Source organism: Dasypus novemcinctus, chromosome 24, assembly GCF_030445035.2.
Source record: "Dasypus novemcinctus isolate mDasNov1 chromosome 24, mDasNov1.1.hap2, whole genome shotgun sequence".
In the NCBI taxonomy this organism is placed as follows: Eukaryota; Metazoa; Chordata; class Mammalia; order Cingulata; family Dasypodidae; genus Dasypus; species Dasypus novemcinctus.
This window is the reverse complement of record NC_080696.1, coordinates 25,359,274-25,372,556: the sequence shown is the minus strand read 5'-3', so window position 1 is coordinate 25,372,556 and position 13,283 is coordinate 25,359,274. Positions and strand designations below refer to the sequence as shown.

The following is a 13,283-nucleotide window of genomic DNA, read 5'->3' as shown; positions in this document are numbered from 1 at the left end:
TTGAAATTTACAAACTTAAAAAAATAACAAAACAATTCCAACAAATGTAGAGAGTATGATTGGTAAAGAGAAAGGGAAATACTACTTCAGATGGATATATAAAACATTTAGAGTTCCTTTAAATACACAAGAAACTAACTTCATTCTACTTTGTATAAAATAAGTAAGATCCAATATAAAATGAGAAATAAAAGATAATTATCTTCAAGGAATTATGAATAAGAATTTGCTGATGTTCATGATCACAAGGTACAAAATATAACTTATGAGGTCACAAGTCAAGGATAATATAATTTAAGAAAACTGTCGTTATAAGAACTGATATCGGGATGTGGACTTGGCTCAGGTAATTGGTCTTCCACCTAACAAATGGGATAATCTGGAGTCAACTCCTGGGAATTTCTGGTAAAATAAATAAATAAAAGTGTGCTCCCAAGACAAATCAAGTGCATGTGCGGTGAGCCATGTGCCTCTACAAGGGCTCTAGGAGTGAACGGAGTGCCTGTGTGGCAATCTGAGTGCACACACGCTAGTGCCTGGATGGTGAGCCAAGGCACCCCGAGGCTAGCCAAGTGCTCACACAAGTAAGTCATGCACAGAGATGATGATGCAACAAGGGAGAGATGAAGGGAGAGTCAAGGCGTGTCACAAGAGAAACCAGGAACTGAGTTGGTGCAAGTGACAAGGAACCTTTCTCCTATCAGAGGTCCCCAGGATCGAATCACAGTGAATCCTAGAGGAAAAAAAGGAGAAGCCCTAAAAAAGATAAGAAGATACAGAAGATCACACAGTAAATGGACACAGACAGCAAAAACAGCAGGAAGGGTGGGTGGGGAAGACCTGATATATTTAGTAGTATAGAAAATAATAGAGAAAGGTCCTTATAAATGCCTCAGGGGAATATGGTGTCAGAGAGTAATTTATTTTAATGTTTTAAGAACTGATAGGCCATGCGCTATTTTAAATATTCCAGGGTACATGGGCGAAAAGGGAAGATTCCATCTAGCTTCCAGATCTAGATGAAGCAATGATCAAATTTGAGATTCTCTCAAGTCCTTCAAATGAGTTTCTGAGATAGTTTTGTGCACTCCTTAGCCAGGATGAACTAAGAATATCTTTCCATATTGTCACTGATGCATTTCCCATTTATAGGATCAAGACGATAAATCTCTCCAGCTGAATGTGATATCATAATACTAAAGTATTCCTTAACCTTCCCATAATGCCCTGCACAACTCTGTGATCTGTACAGAACTTTCTCATTTAAGGGAAGCTTTTGAATTGCTCCTGAAATACATAACTTTACAATTTTCCTTAATGCCGTCTCCTCTGCCTAGATGGTACTGGAAGAACTACCAATATGTTCTCGCTTTTCTCTTTGCCATCGAGGAGATCAACAAGGATTCCTTTCTCCTCCCCAACATGTCCCTGGGTTTTGATCTCTACAATGCTTTTCCCAGTAACCACAGGACTTTGGAGAGCACCCTGTTATTGCTTTACGGCGGGAGTCCAACTCTCCCTAATTACAATTGCCAAAAACAAAGCAAATCTGTGGCCATTTTTGCAGGCACTTAATCATCATTTTCAACAGAGATTGGAACACTGCTGGAGCTCTACAAAACCCCACAGGTATGATGCTTGTGAGTTCTGGAGGGAGAAAATCTCATCTGTCCCTATGCCATTCCCTCACATTTGGTCAAGGGGGAAGTTTGAAGCTGGGCATACATATGTCATGAGAGTTATAAGCAAATAGTATGAATTTCTTGTGATTGTACGAGTAATAACTTGGTTGAGGGGGATGAAGGAAAGTTAAGTGAATACGTTAAGAATCTCCCCACAGTCATGCTTAGCATCAATGCATCCATCATACAGCAGAAGGGAATACTGACAGGTTGACAACTTACTAACCCCTACCACTTAGCAAATTTCTATAGTATAGGGGAGTATCACTGGAGGTTATGACCCTTATCTGGTTGAGGGATTGCCTGAGACCAATGACTGCTGGTATGCAGATTTAGGGACATGGTACCCTTGTCTAGCATGCAAAATGTTCACGTTTCAACCTTGTTCCTGTACTCTTTAAGGATTCTTTAAGAATCGGTTCAATACCTTAAATGAGTCAATTTAATGTATGATATAAATTTACTATGACATGAAAATGAAATCAACTTACTACAGGAAAGAAGAAGAATCAATTCAAACTGGTTTATTGGAAATACTGTCTGGTTCACATTATCTCCATAAATTCCCCACAGATGAATATTTTCATAGATCTTCCAGTGAAATTCCCATAATCAACTCCCTGTCTCAAAGTCATTTTTCCAGGGGCCTGATCTAACACAATCAGGAATTAGGAAATCATACTGCCAAATTTATTAGGTATAGAAAATTGTCGATGAAAACTAATTTTTTGAAAGTGTGTGAAGGTAAATGATTATATTCTACAGTACAATTTATTTTATGAAGTATTAGTAAGTTAAAAAAATTCTTTAACAAAATAAAGATTGATTTCTTTCTCAAAGTTCACATCCAACAATGTTGGCAGGGTTGGGGAGAATCTCCTGTTTCAAAAGCCCCTTATAGGAAGCTGAGGTAGGCACAAACATGTTTGTCTTCCATCAAATCTCATGCTTTATGTGATGCCACGAGAGATGAACATATGAAGAATTTATTCTTTCCGATCATTCCAAATTAGGATTTGCCTGCATACGAGACCACTGGGTGGAATTAATGACATATCCCTACTAAAAGGTGGGAAGTTTTGGAAAATATGATCTTTCGTGTTCCCAGAATGTTAACAGAAAAGTATAATGTCCTCTCTTTCACCAAATATTCCATTAATTCTACCTCTAACATAGCGAATTCTCTGAAGTCCTCTTTAAGGATAACAGGATAAATCTCACTAAATGTTAAATTATTAAATTTTATTTTCTTACTCAGGTTACATATGGCGCTTTTGACCCATTCTTATGTGACAAAGGGAATTTTGCATCACTGTATCAAATGGCCATGAAAGACAGCTCTCTGGCTCAAGGAGTGATTTGGTTATTGTTGTATTTCGGTTGGACTTGGGTGGCACTTTTTGTTTCTGATGATATGAAAGGGGAGCAGTACTCTTGGAACTTGAAAGCAGAGATAGTAAAGAATGGTATCTGTATAGCCTTTACAAAAAAGATCCCTAGCACTAAAAGTAAGCATTTTAATAATTATTTGATGTCCATTTCCAAGATCAGTAATTCATCTGCAAATGTACATATTATGTGGGGTGAGATGCAGATTCTCATAGTACTGGGTTATTTAGAAAAATATTATTTAACGTCTCGTAAGGTGTGGATTATGATATCAAATTGGGATATCACTTCAGATATGATGGACCATATGCTGCACTCTTTCCATGGAAGTCTCTCATTTTCCCACCAGAAGAGGGATATTCCTGGTTTCAAACACTTTCTCAAGACAGTTAATCCATCAAAATATCCAGAAGACTTTTATTTCAGCAAATTCTGGCTTAACAGTTTTGGTTGCCCACTTGAAGGGTCACTATGTGGAACAATTGGAGAGTGTACACCAAATGCTTCCTTACAGGTCATGACAGGAACTATTGATATGATGACTATATCTGATTATAGCTATTTCATTTATAATGCTGTATATGCTGTGGCTCATTCCATTCATGAAACATTTTTGGTGAAATCAGAAATGGTATCTACAGAAAGCACAGACCAACTTATGCTACATCCATGGGAGGTAAATATCTTTCAACAATGGGGAATATATCAACCTATGAGGAGAGGTCAAAATATTTAGTTGACATGGAAAATGATGATATTTTTCTATTAGGGAACCAGGAACAGGAAACGAAATATTCACTTTTTCCAGATTCTAGCTTTACCTGTAATTTTCACATATATTTTGAGAATTCTCTGGATGGTAGTGTTAAATTGAGATTGTTTAATTAGAAATTGTATTAGAAAATTTATTCTTAATATTAGATGAAAGCCTGTAAAACATACACTATGAACTTATCACAAAATATAAGGAAGCCAAAAAGTGCAGAATTTTAAATTATTCTGTGAAAATATACATTTTTTCCATCATACAGAACAAAGACTCCAAAAATAGACTTATTTTCTTTATTTTTAAAGAAATATTTGATTACATAAATATTCCATAAAAATATATGGGAATCCCATATACTCCTTCCCTTTCCCCAGATTTTCCCTATTAATAACCTATTTCATTATTATCACATGTTTGTTACAACTGATGAGCACATATTGCAACATTGGTACTAACCAAGGTCAATAGTTCACAAGTTCACACCTTGCACCACACAATTTTATAGTTTCTAACAAAATATTTGATGGCCTGTATAGATAATTGCAATGTCATGCAGGACAATTCCAGTGTCCCAAGTTTCAGCATTTCTTCCCTCTTCCTCCCCTCAGAACTTCCAGTGGCCACTTCCTTTATCTGAATGACACAAGTTCTTCTTTGCTAGAAGAATAATAAATCTACTTTTGTCCATAGTTATGTATCTCCCTTCTGTTTGTTCATTCCTCAATATTGAGGAATTTGGGATGGAAATGTCCACTCTCTTTCTGATTGAGAGGGGGCTTAGATCATTTGGTGTAATTATTAAATGGAAATCTATATTAAAATGTACAGCGTTCAACAGAAGAATTAAAGAAAAACAAAGAAAAAAGAACAGATGGTGGGTCTAAAGGAATATGAAAAATCATAGAAAACACCATGAAGAAAATAAGAATGTGGACAAACTGAATAAAAGCTTTAATAATTATCTTACAAATGATCAAGGAGATAAAGGAAGCTAAAAAAAACCTAAAGGGTATTAGGAAAAAAGTGAATGATCAATATGAAAGTCATAGTATAAAGATGAAAATTTTAATAAGGAAACAAAGACAACTACTGGAGTGGAGGTCCACAATACTTGAAAGAATTCCAAGAGGTGTTCAAGAATAGATTGGAAGTGACAGAGAAAAGGACCAATGAACTTGATGACAAAACATTTGAAATGTTTCAAACTGAGGAATAGAAATATAAAGGAATAATTAAAGGCAAAAAAAATAGTCTAATATACATATGAGGAACCTCCAAAAATGTCAATATATACATTAAGAAAGTCAAAGTAGGAGATGAAAAAGTAAAAGGGGAAAAATGGAATATTTAAAGAATAATGAAAGAACATCCCAGACTTAGAAAAGACATGAATATGAACATCCAAAAGCTCAAGGAACTCCAGAGAAGACACATTTGAAGACCAATATACTCCATCATATATCTACCACACTTTCAAATGCAAAGGAAAATGAGACCATTGTGATAGCTGCAAGATATAAAGCTAGTCCTATGTATAAGGTACTTCTGAATAGACTGAGTGCTGATTTCTCATCAAAAATAATGGAGGCAAGATGTTAGTGAGCAAAGTACTAAAAGTGTTAGCTAAGGCTTTTCCATCTGGTGAGATTTTTCTTTCGAAATTTAGGGAAAGAGGTTCTGGGAAGATGGCATCAGAGTAGGTAGACAATGCTCAGTGCTCTCATACAGAGAAAGAAGGGCAAATGCAGATCTACTCTAGGGATCTGCAGACCAGGAGAGTGCTGTGCATCATCCAAAAGGGAGAGGGCTTGAGAGATAAAGAGGCCAAATATAAACTGTGAGAAAAGTAACATCAACTGAAGGAGGCAGCAGTAATTTAAAGAAATATGATACAAATACACAAACACAGAATGGAACATTATTCAACCATAAAAAAATAATAAAGTTCTGAAAATGTATAACTTGGAAATTCCCTTCAGTAAATTATAGGGGAAATATAAAATTACTGGAACTCAAAGGAACTTTTTATTCAGGGTTGCACCTGAGCACATGATAACCATATCCTGAGGTGCATCATGAATTTATTCAAGTACTCTTCCATTGCTCTCACATGGAGAGGAAGAATGTCTTACCTAAATCCATGAAATAGTGAACACCTAAAAAAAATGTAGTCTTTACCAAATTGACTCCTTAAAAGTAGGCATCAAGAAGAGAAGGTTTACTTCATGGGTATGACCTTCAGTCTGTAATTTGAATCCACCTGACATTTCAAAATTATGCCTTCCTTCCAGCTTCACCCACTTCTGAGTAAAATCCAATTTATAAACAGTGCTGGTGACCATATGTCCTTAGATGAGGAAAGAAATTTTGTGGTGAAGTATGATATCGTGAACACCATAAATTTCCCTGCTGGTCTTGTCCTCCTCATTAAAGTGGGAGAATTTGTCTCCAATATTTCACATCATCAAGGTTTGATATTCCATGAAGAGATGATCGAGTGGCCTGTTGGATTTAAAGAGGTATGACACCATGTCAATGTAGGATTTATTTATTATACAGTTATCTCAAAACTCTCTTCATATTAGATTAACTTTTCAGCCCTTGATCTTGGGACTAAATTCATAAATTAAAATTAATTTCTTGACTTCATATTATGCAACCACACAGATATTTTGAGAACTTGCCTTTAAAGTATCAGGTATATAATCTATAATCTTTCATTTGGAATTAAAGTACAATGCAGCATTTGAGTGCGTGCACTGACAGGGTACATTAAGTAACCTACTAATTTCCTCTGGGGTCTTGAGAAGACTAATCATGTATGGATGATCCTTATTAGAGGCATTATAAACATAAATAGAATACACAATTAAAATGTCAACTTATATCCACAATTCACATTTTCCTGTGGTCATTTCAATACCACTCAGCATCAAAGTTCATTTATCTTAATGCACCATGAATTTCATCTAGTCTTTCCAAAATTGAAAAAGCAAAGGGAATTTTGCCAGTGATTTGTTAAACAAAAGAGCCTTTGTCTTTAAAGTCCAGTTAAGTTTCTCCAAATTGGTGGCATACTGGGAAATAACCCAGAACGGGATTAACCACATTCTTATTGCTTTTCTCTATCTGGTCTATATATTTTATGCAATTCATTTTATTAATGAGATTACTTTTGTAATTGTGTTTTCCTCTCTAGAAATTAACATTTTCTATTCAGATACTTATGACAACAAGGCAATATTATTAGGCTTATAATGCCCTAGTACCACCATTATAATAAGCCTTGTTTGAAAGAGTTTTTCATCATGTGCTTAAATTATAGGAGAGTAAAACCAAGGTAATGTTACCCATGATATGTGAAATAAAAGTATTCTGATATAGTAGTACATTGTTTGATTTTTGTATAAAGTTAATGTCCATGTAATATCAACATGCTAGAGATTGGAATGAAACTTGTTTACAAAATAGATGAGAAATTGTTTTCTCTTATTAAGAGGTAGATATAGATGTTTCCTCATAATTGGTAATATGTTCAATAATATGACCAATAATTGTCTCTTTCTTCTGCAGACTCCTCAATCTGTATGTAGCCAGAGTTGCCATTCAGGATTCAGGAAACTTCCACAAGAAGGAAGGCCTGTGTGCTGCTTTACTTGTGTCTTATGCCCAGAGGGAGGCATTTCCAATCAGACAGGTATGAAAATATGTAGCCAACCTATAAAAATACCTGAGAAGTAATCAATATAAAGGAAACAAAAGAATATTCCATAGGGTCCTAAGACATCATTGTTCTCAGGTTATGCAGTCACTGATCGTTTTCACATATCCATGTTATAATCACCAGGGTTACTCATGTTGGTTAAGCTCTCTTACGGCTCTGCTCATTCAATTAGACTTAACTGTGGCACGGATTTGAATGAGCATTTTTTCTTTCATTCCAGTGTTTTATGATAGAGCCTTAGTCAATGATCTCATGGTAGATCATACTAACATTTAGAAGGTAAGGGTCATCAAGGCACTTGTGAGTACCTTGAAGATTTTAGTTATGCTATTGTTCATGTGATAAGGACAGAGCTGGTTCATATACATTTTTGGAAGAATTTTATTACTTTATTTATCCTTTCTTGAAAAGAATGAAATGTACTTGTAATAAATGAGTGTATCAATTTATAAATAAATGTTTAATTAATTAAATCATGAGCTTAGCCCTCAGGAAGTTTATAATATAATGCAGAGAAAAAATATATTTTTATACACATACATATATATCTATATATATATGTATTTGAAGTGAGGTTACAAGATCCTAATAAAAGTTATAATTTGGCACACTGAATTTTGGCTGCAACATATACATAGATTTCAAATATACTTATATAGGAGATATAAAAATAAAACCTGTATTGTGAAATACGTATGAAATATGGAATGGTTAATTAGTGACTAAATTTTTCAAAATACAAAGTTAAGTACTGCAATGATTTGATTTTATCCATAAATACTATACAATTCCAACCATATAATCACAACCATATTAACATTAAGAACCTTTTAGTTTCAATCACTTGGGAGAGAAAGAATAGATATTTTTAGAAATGAAGAAACTAAAAAAATTACTTTTCTCATAAAGGATTTGCAATAACAAATAAGGATGTAAACCAAGAAGGAGAAATAGAAGAAAAACAACAATACTGGACACACAACTGACATGCATACGCTTATGTGTGCAGAGCATGTCTCTTAAAGAATAAAGTCAGAATCCAAGGCAGTCACTCAATCAAAGAGGAGTGAATAGTTGTGAGAAAGAATTAACTGATTGTTTTACACTTTTCTACTATTTCATGAATATCTCCTCTAAAAAATGAATAAAGAACTTTAAGTCAGAAGTCAACAAAATATGGCTTATTTTGTAATATAAGATTATTGACACAATGACATGATAAATTATTTCTGAAATGATTATTGCTACAATATCCATATTATCTGTGCTGCAAAAGTAGAATTGCATAGTTGAAATAGAGAAACTATTGCCTGCATGGAGATCAAATATATGCTAAATGATTACCTAAAATTACAATCTCAAAATTGTAAGAAATATTTACCAAATCTTGGATTAACAATTCAATGAATCAAAATTAAAAATTGTACCTCATTCTGCAATAAAATGATAAAAATTTAAAATCCCCCAGAAATATATTTATAAGAGTAATAACCTTCCAAACAGCATCCAAATAACTTTGAAAAAATAATTTGGAAAAAGTACTTTGCAAAAGTAGTAAAATAAAAAATGAAAACTGAATGCTAAGTGACTTTCTCTAAGATATGTTATGATATATACATGTAAAAAACAGTAATCATTAGAAATTAAGGTAGTGATAAAGGTTAAGATATCCCAGAGAAATAATTAAATCTACTTTTCCTCACTCAGTGTGATTGTGAAAAAGGAACTATTTAACTCTGATAGTTTTGGAGCAATATTATAAAGCAATAGCATAAAGACCTTACCATGTGGCAGGCACCATAGACAGTAGTGAAATGAGGGGGAGGCAGCCATGTCCTTGGTGACATCACTAAGCTAACAGATGAGCCCATCTAGACTCACCAAATGCTGAAGATTCCTTTTGATTAAGATATCGCTTGTCTGCAGCTGAAAACATTCTTCCTCGGTCAGGAATGGAGAATTTTACACCTTTTTGTCAGAGTATTCACCAAGAGATCAGTACACAAATTCACAACAAAGTGACCATTTTTAAACATGAAAATGTATGACATTGAAATGCTGAGTGTTTGTTTTTTCCTCAGATGCACAGCACTGTGTCCAATGCCCAGCTGAAGAGTATTCAAATACTGAGAGAAATCGCTGCGTCTCAAAGGCAGTGACCTTCCTGTCATTTCAGGATACATTGGGTGTGCCTCTAGCCTGCACAGCTCTTTGCTTCTCTCTTGTCACAGCTGCAGTTCTGTGGGTCTTTATGAAGCATAGAGACACTCCCATTGTGAAGGCGAATAACCGAGCTCTCAGCTACATCCTGCTCTTCTCCCTTCTCCTGTGCTTCCTCTGCTCCTTACTCTTCATTGGCCGTCCCAACACAGCCACCTGCATTCTTCGTCAAGTCACCTTTGCAGTTGTGTTCACTGTGGCTGTTTCCACTGTATTGGCCAAAACCATCACCGTGATTCTGGCATTCAAAGCCATAAAACCCAGAAGAACAATGAGATGGCTGCTGACATCAGGGGTTTCTAACTCTGTCATTCCCATCTGCACCTTGATCCAAGCGATGATCTGTGGAATCTGGCTGGGAACTTCTCCTCCTTTCATTGACATAGACACACATTCTGAGCCCAGAAGCATCATCATTGAGTGCAACAAGGGCTCTGTCCCTGCCTTCTACTGTGTCCTGGGCTACCTGGGCTCACTGGCCCTGGGAAGCTTCATTTTAGCTTTTCTGGCCAGGAACCTCCCTGACACCTTCAATGAAGCCAAGTTCTTGACGTTTAGCATGCTCCTGTTTTGCATTGTGTGGGTTACCTTCCTCCCTGTCTACCATAGCACCAAGGGAAAGGTCATGGTGGCTGTAGAGATTTTCTCCATCTTGGCTTCCAGTGCAGGATTACTAGGCTGCATCTTTGCCCCCAAGTGCTATATTATTCTGATAAGACCTGATAAGAATTCTTTGAAACAGTTAAGGGGTAAAATGAATTCCACAAGGAAATAGTGATTGTAAGTTTTATATCATAAATCTCTATCATATTTTCAGGCTTTGGAACAACAAACTTTCCTGAATTTTGCATCCCGATATTACAAAATAGTAGAAACTGCTTTCCATCATTATTAAGAGTCCATGTATACAACTACCCTTAGATATGAGGACTCACAAATAGAAGCATATCTCAGATAAATGGCTATAAAAAAATTAGTCACAATTTTTTTCTGTATTTTTTCAAATGAGTATAGAATCATATTTTTCATAAATCTAAGTTATACTTGTATTTTTCCTATTTTCTTAATACTTTAGAACAATTTTTTAAAATTTTAATTAAAGATTTATAATAGATTTGAAATTTTTCATGTCATTAGGACTTAATTCATCAATATTAATGCTCTACTTTTTTTAAAAAAAGATTTATTTATTTATTTATTTCTCTCCCCTCGCCCCCCACCCCGATTGTCTGTTCTCTGTGTCTATTTACTGCGTCTTGTTTTTTTGTCCACTTCTGTTGTTGTCAGTGGCACTGGAATCTGTGTCTCTTTTTGTTGAGTCATATTGTTGTGTCAGCTCTCCGTGTGAGTGGCACCATTCTTAGGCAGGCTGCACTTCCTTTCCCACTGGGCGGTTCTCCTTATGGGACGCACTCCTTGCTCGTGGGGTTCCGCTATGCAGGGGATACCCCTGTGTGGCAGGGTACTCCTTGTGCACATCAGCACTGCGCATGGGCCAGCTCCACACGGGTCAAGGAGGCCCTGGGTTTTAACTGTGGACCTCACATGTGGTAGACGAATGCCCTAACCACTGGGCCAAGTCTGTTTCCCCAAATTCTCTACTAATATTCAATCTCTGGGTGTTGTTTTTTGTTTTTGTTCTCATTTTATGACCCTAATTCCATACATATAAAATTTTTTTTTTAAATTATACCTAAATTTCTAAAATGTATCCTCTATTCACTGCTTCTAGTAATGTCTATTTCTTTGACTTTTGTATCCCAGGATATTTCATATGAGAATAATCATTGTGTATTTGTCCTTCTGTGATTTGTTTACCCCTTCCATTACAATATTTTCAAGTTCATCTCTATTTAGCCTGCATCAGAAATTTATTCATTTTATGACTGAATAATATTCCATTATACGTAACTCAATTTGTTTTTTGGTGGGTTTTTTTTTTTTGCATTTTTTTTCTTTACTTTTTAAAAATGTTATATTGAAAAAATATAAGAGGCTCCCATATACTCCCCAACCCCCTCACCCCACTCCTCCCACATCAACAACCTCTTTCATCATTGTGGCACATTCATTGCATTTGGTGAATAAATTTTGGAGCACTGCTGCACCACATGGATAATAGTTTACATTGTAGTTTACACTCTCCCCCAGAACATTCAGTCAGTTATGGCTGGATATATAATGTCCCCGCAATATCATTTAGGACAACTCCAAGTCCCAAAAATGCCCCCACATCACATCTCTTCCTCCCTCTCCCTGCCTTCGGAAACTTCCATGGCCACTCTCCCCACATCAGTGCCATAATTTCTTCCATTACTAGTCACAACAGTTCCACAGTAGAATATCAGCAACTCAACTCTAATCCATAATTTATTCCTCCATCGTGTGACCCTGGAATGGTGATGTCCCCTCCATCTCTATATTGAGAGGGGGCTTAGATTCCACATGGATGATGTTTGCAATTCTCCTTCTTGCACTTGTAGGCACTTTTGGTTCCCTGGTGTGGTGGATGACCATCTTCACCTCCTGTTAGCTGACTTGGGTAAGTCCAACGAACTAGAGGGTAGGAGTTGCAACTCTGTTGAGGCTCAGGGCCCAGCTGGCACATGAACAGTTCAGAGATTCAAATCTCCTGAGTATACACCAAACCCAGTGCCAACCACAGGTTCAGTAAAAGTGACAGAAGAGGCATGTGTAGAAAGGTCACATCTGAGTCCAACTCCATCACACTCAGGAACACAAAATCCAAAGTAGGGTCAACTGACATGGCACTGAATTCCAGAGTCATCTGCCATGACCATAGAATGTGTGGGTCTCCATAGCTCTCAGGAGAACCAGTTCCTGGGGTTGTATCTACTTCAGCTGTATCTGAGATCGTGCCGAGGCGTGCATAAGCATGACCCCTCTAATGACCTCCTGACTCTTTTTAAAGCCTCTTAGTTATATAAACTCATTTGTCTTTGCCATTTCTTCCTTTTATTTAAGGTCAAAAAGCAGTTTTTAACACAATATCTTACATGTAGGCTGGGATATTCTGCTGCTCTGAGTTGACCCTTTTTTTCAAGGTCTTTTTCTAGTTACATCACCAGCTGGTGCTTGGTAGTAATCCCTCGGCATTAGGTAGGCTTATCTCCAGGAGTCATGTCTCACAATGGGGGGAAGGTAATGAATTTACATGTGGAGTTTGGCTTAGAGAGTGGCCATATTTGAGCAACATGGAGGCTCTCAGGAGCTAACTCTTAGGCACCCTGCAGCTCTAGGCCTAGTTCGTATTTCAGTCACACAGGTTCGTAAGCATAGTCATCAGTATCAAGGGCTCATTGTTGGACCATCCTTCTTCGTTGGTCTTTGCCATTGCCCTTGGGAGATTGTTGCTGTTCCATTCGGGAATGTGATAAAGCTCCCCTGGCTAGGAACTCAGCACTCCCTCAGTTATCATTTGTAACTGTAACTACTATGAAAATACCCAACATATATCCAAACATTTTTATGTACCCTA

At 36.4% G+C, this 13,283-nt stretch overlaps 1 pseudogene; it reads left to right on the top strand.

The window, feature by feature from the left end:
- The first annotated feature begins 1,317 nt into the window (after nt 1-1,317).
- LOC101419194 (vomeronasal type-2 receptor 116-like) lies at nt 1,318-10,559 on the top strand (annotated as a pseudogene).
- Nucleotides 10,560-13,283: the final 2,724 nt, after the last annotated feature.